A 10018-nucleotide genomic window follows, 5' to 3' on the forward strand; every position below is an offset into this window, starting at 1 on the left:
CTTGGTTCTACATACCATGCCGGATTTTAACCCGGGAACGATGATGAGCATCGACTAATTATATTCAAGTGAACTTAAAATAATTAGTTCATAATTATTTTCAAAACTATTCATGTCAAGCTTGTCAAGTCGAACCCGACACCGAATATCATCAAAATAATGATGATTATTCGAGTCTCGTTCCTCAAATCAACAAATGCGGTCTAAACGACTCTTTCAAACCAAATCGGGTCAAATACCCATTTTTCAATAAGTTTTATAAACGTTTTTCAAAAGGTCAGAACACGGCATACAACCGTTGGTTGACTCGCGCCTAAACATGCCCCTTCTTTCTTATTTCCAAAACCAGGGGAGACCCCCTTGCACTGCCAACAAGCTCGCGCCTCATGTGGCCGCCTGGTGGAGGGTCTGTTCCCTTTCCAGCATCAGTCTAGGAAAATCCCGACTCCGGTTAGCCCGGATATAGGACGGATCAGACGACTATTTGCTCATCCAAAATCATATTTGCAAAATACTCTACTAAGACAAATGGATCACGTTATGCACCATAAACCTAATACGGTAAATGGATGTTTAATTTCCGTCTTGCATGCAAATCAACCATAAATCAACCATAAATCCAACTCGACATATTATACTTGATACTTGGATTAAATCAACCGACTTAGAAAGCTCTCACATGTTAGGTTTAAATTATTGGATGCGCATTCATGCATTTAAACCGTTTTATCAACTTTTGCATTCAACCAACCAAGATCGATCGGTAGGCGCTACCGCGGCGGGATCGGGTGTCTGATTAAAGGGCTTCCCAATACGTACCTTCACCTCTTACTCAGAAACTTTGGATAGTGGACGACCTTATCCAGGGCGTACGAGAGTCATTCTAGAGATAAGATGCTAAAGAGGGACGATTTCCTTATCTTTAGTACCTATGTCAAACGCTGATTTGTGCTTTGATTTGACCGAGGTATAAAGTGGATTTCGAACGGGTTCCAAGCATCCCACAAATGCTTGGTGGCGACTTCGAACATCTTTAATCGTTTCGAGACCCTTACCGAGACGAAACCGACCGATCCAAAATGATCCGGTCGAAAGCATTTTTACGCCGCCGAGCGTGGCTTTCAAAAGACCGTTGCACGTCCGCAGATCGAAGCGGACCTACAGATGGGCCATGTCCATAGATTGGCGACTCCGCTGGGGAAAACTAGGACACTTACGTCTTTGTGATCCCTAGATGGTGAGACTCGAACGAGGTCTTGGTTGGAATGCATTAATTGATATTACGGTCACGGTCGGGTTCCTTGTCCGGGCCCACAACCTAACCCTTTTCGACCAATTGGCTCGTCCCGTCGGCGTGAGTTTTCTCATCCCCGCGTTTCGAATCCCGATTGATTCAAGCATACCGTTGACGTTACACATTTCTGTTTCGTCAAAGAGCTTTCATCACTTTCGAGCATGAGGCTAGGGCGCCCTCCTTACACATTTTATTTGGATTGGTATCCCTCTCGCAAATCGGGGTTTTATTGCTTGGTGTGTAACCCACCCTTCTAAGCCAAAACCCGTGTCAGCATAATGCATAATATAATGAATTGTGAGTGCTTATGTGCTACTTGATCATAAGTGCTTCCGCGTAATGATGATTTTCAAACTCGGTTTTTATAACCATTTTAACACGCCTTTCTAGGCCGTCATAATGACGATTTTCAAACCCTGTTTTCATAACCATTTCAACACGCCTTTCTAGGCTGCCGTAATGACGATTTTCAAACTTGGTTTTCTACAACCATTTTAAATCACCTTTTTACGCCGTTATAATAGTCGCGTCTAGACACGGACTTTAACCCGTCTCCCGCCGACAATGGCTCTTTCAAAACCCGAGAAAAGCACACACCCTTTTCTCGAGACACTTTCGAGATCCCGAGAATCATGCACCATTCCCGAGACCTCTTCAAACATTTCAAACTCGATTTTCAAAACATACAATTTTGAATTTCAAAAACCGTCTTGGGAGGCAATACTTTGTTTTCCGAGCCGATTCAAACTCGAACCGTTTTTTGCAAATAAACTTAAGACAACCCCTTCAACTGACCGACTTGCGGAGATCTCTATCTTCGGAAGCCGTTCACAAAGCGACAAATGAATCTTTTTGAAAATTTCTATTTTCGAAAACTTCAGTCCACCATTCCAATTCCGGCTCGTGTCTATCGAGTGAAAGCAAACGTACTTATGGGTCTTTACTTATGAGTCATCTCACCACGAGACTCGTCCAATGGCGTCACGCCGCTACATTGGACACGTGTCAAAGGTTCGGTCAACACCGTCACATCATAAATCGAGTCAGCACCGAGGAACCACACACGGTCATCCTCGTCCTGTTGAGTCTGATCTTTGTCTCGTCCTTTGTGTTGTCTGTGTTCAGTCTTCGAACCGTGTCGGATTGAGTTGTAATGTGAGCCGTTTTTCTGCCTCAGAGCCATGGCCCCGTCTTCAACTTCGTCTGTCAACCACCACAACAATGATAACAACAGAGATGTCACGACTGATCAGCTAGCCAGCCTGCTGACCGCTCTTAAGGTCACCCTGGATCGTGTCGAGACTCGTATCAACACCCTGGAAAACAAAGAAGCCGGAGAACATAATACTCCGCCTCTGGCTGACACTGAGAAAAGGCTCAAGCTCTGGGAAGAACAGCTCCTAGCACGGGGTAACAATATCCATCTTGAGAACAACCGAATGTTTGAACCTGTTGGGGATCAACTACCTGACAACTTTACCCTGACTGATGTACCTAAGTTCAAAGGAGTGGAGGACCCGCTCAATCATATTCGTGCCTTCAAAGACTACATGGCCATAAAAGGGGTCAAACAGGAGCTCTTCACCCGGATCTTCCCATCTTCCTGGGAACTGATCCTTCGCCAATGGCACTACTCCCTCGACCCGAAGAACCTTACTACCTGGGATGAAGTCGCAATTTAATTTGCTAAGCAATACGCCGACAATGTTGAAATCCAAGCCAATACCCGTACCCTTGAGGTCCTAACCCAGAACGACAAGGAGGGATTCACCGAGTTCTTAACCCGTTGGAGGAGGGTAAGTACTCAGCTGGTCAGCAAGTCGAGCGAATCAACTTTGGTGGAAAAGTTCGTCAACAATCTCCGCCCAGTGTATGCCAACTTACTGAGGTATCAAAATATTAAGACCTTCCAGGATCTGCAAATTCTGGGGACACGCATTGAAGATGACCTCCGAAAGGGTGTCCTAGCCAAGACCACTGGTAGAGGCTACCAGGGATCCACCTCAACCGGATCTCGCCCTTATGGTCAAACGAACAAGATCGATGAGGTCAACCTCGTTGAACCATCTGCTAAGAGAGCTGAGCACCCCAGAGAGTGTTCACTAATATAGGGTCAACTTATGCAAGCGCCCTGAAGAGGCTCATGGACCAGGAAAAGTTACAACCAATCGGACCCACCCCGGATCCAACCGATGTTAAGAAATCCCGCTTCTGGAACCCCAATGCCTACTGTCAGTACCATCAAGGGAAAGGGCATGATACAGAAACCTGCTTCAAACTCAAACACATCGTCCAAGACATGATTGAGAAAGGAGAATTGCCCTTACCCCCACCAACTAAGCCGAACAACAAAACAAATCCTCTCGGAATCCACACTATCTCTAATGATGAACCAACTCTGGACTGCTCTAACCTCATCATGCCAATTGATGACGAGGTGAACGCCTTGGAGAAAGATCCATCGGACGGGGTATTTGTGTTTAGTGCCGCAACTATGCTCACCATGTTCCAACAGGTTGAGGAAGCCATAGCCAGCCTCTCCGAGAGGATTACCCGACTTGACGATGCTTACCGCAGGCTTATCTTAAATCCTCCACCACCACGCCCGAGGGAGAGTCCCCCGAGCGCCTAAAACTACCCTCACTAGGACGGATTGCTCCCGCGACCATTCTGGCATGCACCTCACAATAATCATTCTCATAATAATTATCCTCAAGATAATCACCCTCACAATAATCAACCCCACAAAAATTACCCTCACAAAAATATCCCTCACAAAAATTGCCTACCAAAGAATACCCCTCCAAGGCGCCTTCGAGATCCTGAAATCAATGGCATCTGGAGAGATGATGTTTAAGATGTCTATATCGTCCCAGGGAAAGAGAAATGGGGGAAAGAGATCGGTCACCTTACCCGGTCCGGACGCCCCTATCAGAACCCGAACAATTCAGCGGTCGCTCCAAACGACCAAGTCGTCCCAGAAGTAGACACTCAACCAAGAGCTCCTGAGAATTCGATCCTCAAGCAGCTTCAGAAGGGAAAAGCCGAGATCTCAATCTGGCAACTGATCGCGACATCCTTTGGCTTTGCTACAGGCCTTGGGAAAATTAACTGTGCCCTCAACCTCTTCCCCTGAAGAAATAGTGGCACATATGACGATGGACTCCCCTGACTTGAACAACCCAGTCGTCTTCTCTGATGAAGACATCCCTCCCTTCGGAGCCAATCATAACCTTGCCCTGTACATTACCGTACAATGTCTCAAGAAGATTGTACCCATGGTCCTTGTAGATGACGGATCCGCGGTAAATGTCATTCCCCTCAAGACTGCTCACAAGCTGGGTATTAAGGAAGTTGATTTGGTCCCAACAAATCAAGGAGTACGCGCCTACGACGACACTCGTCGCAAGGTCGCGGAGCTCATCACTCTGACTGTCGTAACCGGGCCACTGGAAAGGCAAACCAGTTTTCAGATGGTCGACATCGATGCCTCCTTTAATATGATCCTGGGATGTCCATGGATTCACGCCGTCAAGGCAGTTACCTCAACTCTCCACCAGAAGATCAGGGTCCCCTTCAACGGGAAAACAATCACAATTCCTGGTTCCCCGATCAAAGCTGTCATGAGAAAGGGAATAGCCTCCCAGACCATTGAGGAAGATGATAATGAAATATGGGGATTCCAAGTTGTGAATGCCATAACTGATGAATCAACACCCTTTGATTGTGACCCGTTTGCCAACCTCACAGTCAACCGCATCATGATGCGCCAGGGTTACTTCCCGGGCTTGCCCCTCGATCCACTGAAGAGCACCTTACCTCCCTTGAAAAAGGCTAAGGTCCCCAACATTCCCTTCGGACTGGGATATGAACCTACCAATGAAGATATCCAGGAGATAAACCTCCTAGTTCGAAAACGTAAGAAGCACGGAGTTATTCTCCGTCCCTATCATCTGACCCTCAATGGATACTTTGTTCCCGAGGGAGAATCAGAGCTCTACCATGGCTTTCCGGAGCCGATCTATGACTCTGTAGACAAGGCCAGGTACCCGGGTGTGGAAGTCTTCCAGGATTGCTACTTCATCCCCGACAACACCGAAGCTGCATCAACTGAGTCTAAGCCGTCGTCATGCCTCGATGGATAAGCTGTCACCCTCCTCTTTGGAGAGGATAACATCAAGCACCTCGACGACTATGAGGACATTATCAACATCGCCCTGAAGGACAATCAATTTGACCCAACCGCTTTGATCTTCGACACTGACCCGGAGAAAGGCACACAAGGCTGGAGGAAAACCGTCAAGTGGACCGATCGCCAAGGCCGCATTCTCAAGATCACAACTGGAGAAGGCCCTATGTTTAAAGAAGGAAGTGGAGAAGAATCTGAATCTGAATCTGAGTCGGAGTCAGAGTCAGAGTCAGAGTCTGTCATAGCTCCTAGCACTCCTGATGTCCCAGTCAAGGTCCCCTTCCCACAATTTTATCACAAGGTCGTGGCTGATTCAGAGGCTGAGTCTACTAGGGTCACCCCCACTCCCATGAAAGGTGACAACCTGGAGCTTGTTCCAGGGGCCACCTCCTCTGCTGTGTCGCCTCTGACTGACCATGAGATGTCTTTACTCTCCGAGCTTTTCGCTCGTGTCAACTTAATGAACGCTAAGTTTGCTTATGACTCGTCTCAATTTAACTACAATGCAATTCTGAATGACTATGAGGAATTTGATTTGAGTGACTACCCACCTCACCTAGCCAAAGAACTTGACAAGCGGGAAACCAGAACCTCGTTATTGAGGAGACCGAACCTATTAACGTAGGGACCGACAACACACCTCAAGAACTTAGGATAGGGACAACCCTGGACCCCTTGGAAAGATAACAGTTCATTGACCTCCTCCACAAATACAAAGACGTGTTCGCTTGGTCCTACAGAGACATGCCTGGGATTGACGGAAATTGCAGAGCACCGGATACCCATTAAGCCCGGAGCTAAAACTGTGAAGCAGAACTTACGCCGGATGCGTCCTGAATGGGACCTGAAAATCAAGGAAGAAGTGGATAAACAGTTCAAGGCTGGTTTCATCAAAGTGTCTGAATACTCTGACTAGGTGGCCAACATTGTTCCTGTACCGAAGAAAGACGGGAGAATTCGGGTTTGCGTCGACTTCAGGGATCTGAGCAAGGCGAGTCCAAAGGACGACTTCCCTTTGCCACATGTTGACATTCTGGTAGACAACACTGCCGAACATGCTCTCCTATCATTCATGGACTGGTATGCTGGATACAACCAGATTAAAATGGCTGAGGAAGACATGCACACAACTTCATTCACTATACAATGGGGTACATATTGCTATACAATCATGCCTTTCGGTCTCATCAATGCTGGGGCTACCTATCAGAGAACCGCTACCACTCTTCTACATGATATGATGCACAAGGAGGTATAGGAATATGTCGATGACATGATTGTCAAGTCAAGAGAACAGGACGGCCACATCAACGCCCTTCGAAAATTCTTCGCTCGTCTGCGGAAATATAACATGAGACTAAATCCTCAGAAGTGTGCATCCGGGGTCAGCTCCGGAAAACTCTTGGGACATGTCGTCAGCAAAAGAGGCATTGAGATTGACCCAACCAAAATCAAAGCCCTTCAGCAAATGCCTCGGCCTAGGAACGAGAAGGAGATTCGGGGATTTCTCGGTCAGGTCTAATACATCAGCCGCTTCATTGCCAAGCTCACCATGATTTGTGAACCAATCTTCAAGAAACTTCGCGCCTCCAATCACACCGATTGGGACGACAACTGCCAAAAAGCCTTCGACAAGATAAAGGAAATCCTATCCAAACCTCCTGTCCTCATGCCACCTCAACTGGGGATTCCTTTATCCCTATACCTGACTGTTACCGACACAGCCATGGGAGCAATGTTAGCACAAACAGTCGACGGCGAAGAACGAGCCATCTACTAAATCAGCAAAAAATTCATCGAATACGAGACAAGGTACACCCAACTGGAAAAGACATGCCTTCCCTAGTATGGTCAACAAAGAAGCTGCGGCATTATATGCTCAGCTACACGGTCCACAACTACTCCAAGATGGACCCGGTCAAATACATCTTCGAAAAACCTGTACTAAACGGAAGGCTGTCTAGGTGGACACTCATGCTGTCCGAGTTTGATCTCAAGTTTGTACCCCTCAAGGTTATTAAGGGAAGAGAAGTCGCCGATTTCCTGGCGGAAAATCCTGTCAACGAGGATCTAACGACCGACACCTGGTCACTTCCTGACGAAGACATCCTTTGTGCCGATTCCGACGCATGGGACCTATACTTCGACGGTGCATCTAATCTGAGAGGCTTTGGGGGTAGGAATCCTCCTAATATCGCCAGAGGGAGAACATGTTCCGATCTCGGTCAAACTAGACTTCGCCATCACCAACAATGCCGCTGAATATGAAGCATGTCTTATCGGTCTACAAGCAGCTATAACACTTGGCATCAAAAGACTGAGGGTCCACGGTGATTCCTCGCTCATCATCAATCAGGTGTCCGGATCATGGAAAATCCGAAGTGACAGTTTAGCTCCCTACTGAGCAAAAATCAATCAAGAGGCCGAGTTCTTCGACCAAGTATACTACTTCCACTTGCCACGAGAGGAAAATCAAGTTGCTGATGCCCTGGCAAAACTCGCCGCACTCGTCAACATACCTGACGACATGGCGTCGATGCCCCTATGTGTCGAGAGAAGGAGCGAGCCAGCTCACATTTATGCCATCAACAATGACGAGGAAAGCCATGATGAACCTTGGTACCAAGCCATCCTCAACTACAAAACCAAAAACAAATTCCCTCCTAACTCTGACCCAAAAGGACAAAGAGCCATCCGTTTACTTGCATCACAATTCGTGATGAACCAAAATCAACTATACAAAAGAACACCCCAAGGGATTCTCCTCCTTTGCGTTGACCATCACAAAGCCAAAAAAGTCATGAGAGAGGTCCACGACGGAGAATGTGGCCCTCACATGAGCGCAATGATGCTTACCCGAAAAATCATGCGGCTAGGTTACTACTGGACCACCATGGAAGCCGATTGCCGTAACTACGTCAAACATTGCCACAATTGCCAAATCTTCGCCAACACACAACATATACCACCATCCCTTTTATATACCATGACGTCACCCTGGCCTTTCTCAACCTGGGGCATCGACATCATCGGGAAAGTTAACCCGGTGGGCACCAAGGGGCATTGCTTCGTCCTCGTCGCCATCGACTACTTCACCAAATGGGTGGAAGCGCAATCATATGCGGTCTTGATCGCTAAACAAGTGGCCAAGTTCATCCAGAACAACATCATCTTCCGATATGGGGTACTCCATGAAATCATCAACGATCAAGGCTCTCACTTCCAGGCGGTAACTCAGGCCTTGCTGAACAAATACAAGATCAAACGACATCGATCATCCCCCTACCGTCTCCAAACCAACGGAGTGGTGGAGACAGCGAACAAAACTCTTGTCACAATTATCAAGAAAATGCAAGACAACTACCGCGATTGGCCGAGCAAGCTCCCATTCGCACTCTGGGGATACCGAACCTCCATTCGAACACCGACAGGCGTCACGCCCTTCTACCTAGCATACGGTATGGAGGCAGTTCAACCAGTAGAGTTAGAGGTCCCATCTCTTTGCATCCTACTGGAGAGTCAAGTCCCTGAGGCGGAATGGACCCGCCGAAGGTACGAACAACTCACTCTTCTAGACGAACGGCGGCTCAACGCCTTGCACAACGTCCAGCTATACCAACGCCGTATACAACAGGCATTCAACAAGAAGGTTAAACCTAGGAACATCAAGGAAGGTGACTTGGTCCTCAAGTCGGTCCGAGCACCGCTACCCATCGATCCGAGGGGAAAATTCAAACCCAACTGGGACGGGCCATACCTGGTCAAGAAAATACTTTCGGGAGGTGCAGTGAGACTGAGTGACCTAGATGGGGAGGATTTTACAAACCCGACCAACCTAGACCAACTCAAGAAATACTACCCTTGAACCATAACAACCAACGATCCAAGCCTAGTTTTACAACTAGCGTCCACCTTAACCCTTTTTAAGTCAAGTTCCTGAAACGCGTTCTGATTTGAAATTGCATGTTTTATCGAGTCTAAGTTACGACACCTTGCCCGTTTCGAATGTCCTTTGATCTGTCAAAGGCAACGTCCATTTGCACTAAAACAAAAAAAACCCCTGAACTACGAGCATGGTTTGATTTCACCTCTTCATGTGGATACCTAGGCAGTCCGTCTTATACATGAGGGATACAACCACAAAACCCAATCAAAATTTACAAAACATTTTGAACTACGAGCATGGTTTGATTTCACCCCTCCAGGTGGATACGTAGGCAGTCCTTTCTTACACAAGAAGGATACAACCATCCCCATAATTAAAAAAAAACATCACCCACATCAACTTTCAAAAAAAAAGAAAAGGGAAAACCATTCCCTTTCTCGACAAGAATACAAAAAGTAGCCTTTTTCCCTTCCCAAAAATCCCACTTTCCCAAGTGCAAACGTTTACGACGATTTAAATCGAATTGCCTTTACAAAATGGATGGAAGAAACGAGCGTTCACAATTTTTGACACGGGTAATCCTCTTATTTAATTAATAATGGGAGGGATTACAATTTCAACAACAAATAAAGCTCGACGAGTCTACAAC

The sequence above is a fragment of the Silene latifolia genome, chromosome 10 (genome assembly GCF_048544455.1).
Source record: "Silene latifolia isolate original U9 population chromosome 10, ASM4854445v1, whole genome shotgun sequence".
Lineage (NCBI taxonomy): Eukaryota > Viridiplantae > Streptophyta > Magnoliopsida > Caryophyllales > Caryophyllaceae > Silene > Silene latifolia.